The sequence below is a fragment of the Pinus tabuliformis genome, chromosome 2_2 (genome assembly GCF_031772625.1).
Source record: "Pinus tabuliformis cultivar Carrire ecotype Pingquan chromosome 2_2, CPIR1, whole genome shotgun sequence".
NCBI classification, from domain to species: Eukaryota; Viridiplantae; Streptophyta; class Pinopsida; order Pinales; family Pinaceae; genus Pinus; species Pinus tabuliformis.
This window is the reverse complement of record NC_142300.1, coordinates 328,546,648-328,552,048: the sequence shown is the minus strand read 5'-3', so window position 1 is coordinate 328,552,048 and position 5,401 is coordinate 328,546,648.

Below are 5,401 nucleotides of genomic sequence, written 5' to 3'. Positions count from 1 at the left end.
ATCTCCTTTAGCTCTGAAAGAGATTTTGATCTCAAGAGATTTGACCCCCCTGGACATTTGGTAGATCCACAATTAGGATGGATCTAGGCTGGCTAGTTTTATTATTAATTATATATATATATAATTAATAATAAAACTAGCCAGCCTAGATCCATCCTAATTGTCGCTCTACCAAGTGTCCAGGGGGTATATATATATATATATATATATATATATATATATATATATATATATATATATATATATATATATATCAAGGCTCTATTCATTCTTCCAAAAACGAGCATATCATTAGTAGAGCATAGGTAGTCTCACCCCAGCCAGGTATGTTGACTACTACTATCGGCTTATGACAAAGAAACACAAAAACATCAAGAGACATAGTCCACAACTTTGAGAGGCTAGAAGCACCAATAAACAAACAAAACAAGTAAAACACTTGTCACCATGCTAATCACAGAGGTGTTGGAGGCTGGGTTACCCGGAGTTGTTCCTAGAGGAGGAGGACGACGACAAAAGGAGCATTGAACATGCTATTCGAAATGGGCCATCCAGGCCTCCAACTTTTCTACTTTCTCGAATAACATGTTCTGGCCCCGCCAGGTCACCACTACGTGCTCTCGGACATGGCACTGAAAATGGTGCATTTTGTTCAAAGTAGCCATTAGCTCAACGTGTTCCTCCTGCCTCACCCGTTCCAAGGTTTCCCGACGTTCAATAACTGATTGAATCAAATCCCAACAATGCTCAACACAATAGGTTTGTCATTGCCTACATCCCACATGACGAGCCATCCCATGTCTCCCCGAACCGTCGCACTGACCCGACCCACCAAGTTGTTGAGCCACCCTGACTGCTACCACCACAATCTTTAGAACCCACCCGAACAGAGTGACCCACCTTGCCACCACCTCGACCACCAGGGACTGCCTTACCCGAGCGACCACCTCTGTTACCTCCTCACTTGGAGCTATTGGGATGGGACGCCAATTCCAACGGTGAGAGACTCTAAACACCCATAAAGATGCTCAAGTTGGGCTTAATTTGGGATGAGGAATGGGCAAAACATGGAGCCACATGCATGATGATCATCCGAACACCACATGGATGAACAGATGATGACTGACGATTTCCAAACCATAACTATCATTGAGTAAAAACACACCACCCCCATCGACGTGACCACCGCCAGCCGGTCCAGAATGAACAAAGAGAACCACAATTTTACCACAGCCATGTGCAATTCACCGTCCCCCTCCCTGGAAAGAACCCACACAGACCAGACCACCCAAAAACCAGTGTATCTGCTCCAAAAACACTTCTAAGCCCGACAAGATCCTGAGAAAGGACCGTTTGAGGCTGCGTATCCAATTCCACTCTAGCACGAAGGAGACAACACCAGACGTCAGCAAGACCAACAAAGCACCACCAGAATCAAACAACCAAGTATTTTCCTGTGCACAAAAGCCTTAAATTGAGAACCAAATTGGCCATTGACAAGAATGCACACCTATAAGCGAAGGAGGGAACGTCAACGACTCAGACGCCACCTCTCCCAGACAAGGTACCTGCGGAAACAACCACTTCCCTGCTCAGAACTCGCATTACCAATTCCATACCACATCTAAACTCCGAATGTCTGATAGTAGACCACGCCACCCTCCATATATTTCCAATGGATGTCACCTCATGCGAAATCCAAGACGAAATGAAATCTCACACAAGGTTCAATATACGCTCCCATACTCAAGGTGCATGGAGAGGATGGGGAGGCCGGTCCTTGCACCTGCAACCACGCATCCCTCATGAATGCCCATGCGTTCCTTCGGGAACAATATCCACTTGGGTAATCACCCCCATTGGGGAATTATAATTATAATTATTAATTATTAATTTAATATTTTATTTTATTATTATTTTTAATATTATGTAATTTGACCGAGTCAAAATGTTTTATCAATAGTTATCCTTATTAATGTTTTTATTTTGTTTTATTTTTATTTTGACCAAGTGAAAATGCTTACAAGACATTACAACATCTCTACAAATTGGGTTGGAGAGCGTCTCTCTAGGTAATTACTTTTAACCTTTTATTATATTTTAATCGAGACCACATGTAAATGTTTACAAACGTTTACACCATTACAACATCTCCCCATAGCTTTTGGCTTTAAGATTTAATTTTAAAAATGTTATAAAATAAAATAAAATATTTATAAAATATTTTGATTCTGAAATGAGTTATGATTTTTGGGCAAGTGGTATTGATAAGCCATGGTATTTTAACAAAGACTATTTAAAAGTTAATAATATCCATGGTAAAATGGGGGTGAATATAAATGGTTAAGAATCTTGTTATATTGTGTGTTTATTGTAAATGTTACATTTTAATTTTAAAATTGTTATAAAAATAAATTTAAATAAGTTATGGTATTAAGCCTATTTAGAAGTTAATAATATCCATGGTCAAATGGCAACGAATACTCATAGTTAAAAATCTTGTTATATTGTAAATATGAATTTTTTATGTACTTATCAATTAATTTTAAATATAGTTATTGTTCTTTTAACTTATATGGTAAAGTGGATGTTAATTTATAATTAGTTATATATTTTAATGTGATATGTATGTTATGATTTTCATTTATTTAAAAAATGGAAACAAGTAAAACATTTGTAACCATGCTAATCATTAGAGGTGTAGGAGGCTGGGTTGCCCGAAGTTGTTCCTAGAGGAGGAGGAGGACGACGAAAGGAGTGTTGAACGTGCTCTTCGAAATGGGCCATCCAGGCCACCAACTTTTCTACTTTCTCGGATAACATGTTCTGGCCCCGCCAGGTCACCACTACGCGTTCTCGGACATGGCACTGAAAATAGTGCATTTTGTTCAAAGTAGCCATTAGCTCAACGTGTTCCTCCTACCTCACCTGCTCCGAGGTTTCCTGATGTTCAATAACTGATTGAATCAAATCCCAACAATGCTCAATACAGCAGGTCTGTCACTGCCTACATCCCACAAGACAAGCCATCCCCTGTCTCCCCGAACCGTCGCGACGAGCCGACCCACCACACTGTTGGCCCCGTAGTGTGTAACCCCCGCATCCAGTTATCGAGCCACCCCGACTACTACCACCACAATCTTTAGAATCCACCTAACCAGAGCAACCCGTCTTGTGACCACCTCGACCACTAGGCACTGCGTTACCCGAGCGACCACCTTTATTACCTCCTCGCCTAGAGCTATTGGGATGGGATGCCAATTCAAACAGTGAGAGACTCTCACCACCCACAGGGCTGCTCAAAATGGGCTTAATTTGGGACGAGGAGCGGGCCAAACATGGAACCACATGCATGATGATCATCCCAAAACCACATGGATTAACAGAGGATGACTAATGACGAGATTTCCAAACCATAACTATCATTGAGGAAAAACACACCACCCCCACTGGCGTAACCACCGCCAGCTGGTCCAGAATGAATGAAGAGGACCACAATTTTACCACAGCGATGTGCAATTCATCGCCCCCCTCCCTGGAAAGAACACATACAAAACAGACCACCCAGAAACCAGTGTATCTGCTCCACAAACACTGCTAAGCCCGACAAGATCCCGAGAAAGGACCGTTAGAGGTTGCGTATCCAATTCCACTCTAGAACAAAGGAGACAACACCAAACCCCAGCAGGACCAACAAGGCACCACCAGAATCAAATAACCAGGTATTTTCCTGTGCGCAAAAACCTTAAATTGAGAACCAAATTGGCCATTGATAAGAATGCACACCTGTAAGCGAAGGAGAGGACGTCGACGACTCAGACACCACCTCTCCCAGACAGGGTGCCTGCGGAAACAACCACTTCCCTGCGCAGAACTCGCATTACCAATTCCATAAATTTCCAATGGACGCCACCTCATGCAAAATCCAAGACGGGATGAAATCTCACACAAGGTTCAATATACTCTCCCATACTCAAGGTGCATGAAGAGGATGGGTAGGCCAATCCTTGGACCTGCAACCACGCACCCCTCATGAATGCCCACACGTTCTTTGGGGAACAATATCCACTTGGTTAATCACCCCCATCGGGGAATTATAGTTATAATTATAATTATTAATTATTAATTTAATATTTTATTTTATTATTATTTTTAATATTTCCACTTGGTTAATCACCCCCATAGGGGAATTATAATTATTGATTATTAATTTAATATTTTATTTTATTATTATTTTTAATATTACGTAGTTTCACCGAGTCAATTTTTTTTATCAATAGTTATCCTTATTAATGTTTTTATTTTGTTTTATTTTTATTTTATTTTTATTTTGACCAAGTGAAAATGCTTACAAGACATTACAACATTTCTACAAATTGGGTTGGAGAGCGTCTCTCTAGGTAATTACTTTTAACCTTTTATTATATTTTAATCGAGACCACATGTAAATGTTTACAAACATTTACACCATTACAACATCTCCCCATAGCTTTTGGCTTTAAGATTTAATTTTAAAAATGTTATAAAATAAAATAAAATATTTTGATTTTGAAATGAGTTATGATTTTTGGGCAAGTGGTATTGATAATCCATGGTATTGTAACAAAGACTATTTAAAAGTTAATAATATCCATGGTAAAATGGGGGTGAATATAAATGGTTAAGAATCTTGTTATATTGTGTGTTTATTGTAAATGTTACATTTTAATTTCAAAATTGCTATAAAATTAAATTAAAATAAGTCATGGTATTGTAAGAAATCTTATTTAGAAGTTAATAATATCCCTGGTCAAATGACAAAGAATACTCATGGTTAAAAATCTTGTTATATTGTAAATATGAAATTTTTATGTACTTATTAATTAATTTTAAATAGGAGTTGTCTTTAGTGTGACTTTTTGGAAACTTTTCTAGTGGATTTTTCCAGTCCAATTTCTCTAAAATCCACCAGGAATTCATTGAAATCACAAGATTGATGGGTAAGCCCTGCACAATAGAAGTGCCCTAGGGGTTTTTCATGGTACTAAATCCATATATACAATTAAAAAACTAGTTTAAATAACACAAATCAATATTTCACATCAAAATTTTCGTGATTCCAACACCGTAAACTCCAAAAAATAGCACTATAGACAACTCCTTTTAAATATAGTTACAAATTGTTCTTTTAACTTATATGGTAAAGTGGATGTTAATTTATAATTAGTTATATAATTTAATGTGATATGTATGTTACGGTTTTTATTTATTTAAAAAATGGTTTGTAATTTTATTAATAAAATTGCCCATGGGGCTTTGGATTGACGATAAATGGGTGCGTTGGATTGACGATGAATGGGTGCGCTGTTAAGGCACTCCTTGCCATAGGTCACCGATTCAAATCCCCCATGGATACATAGGT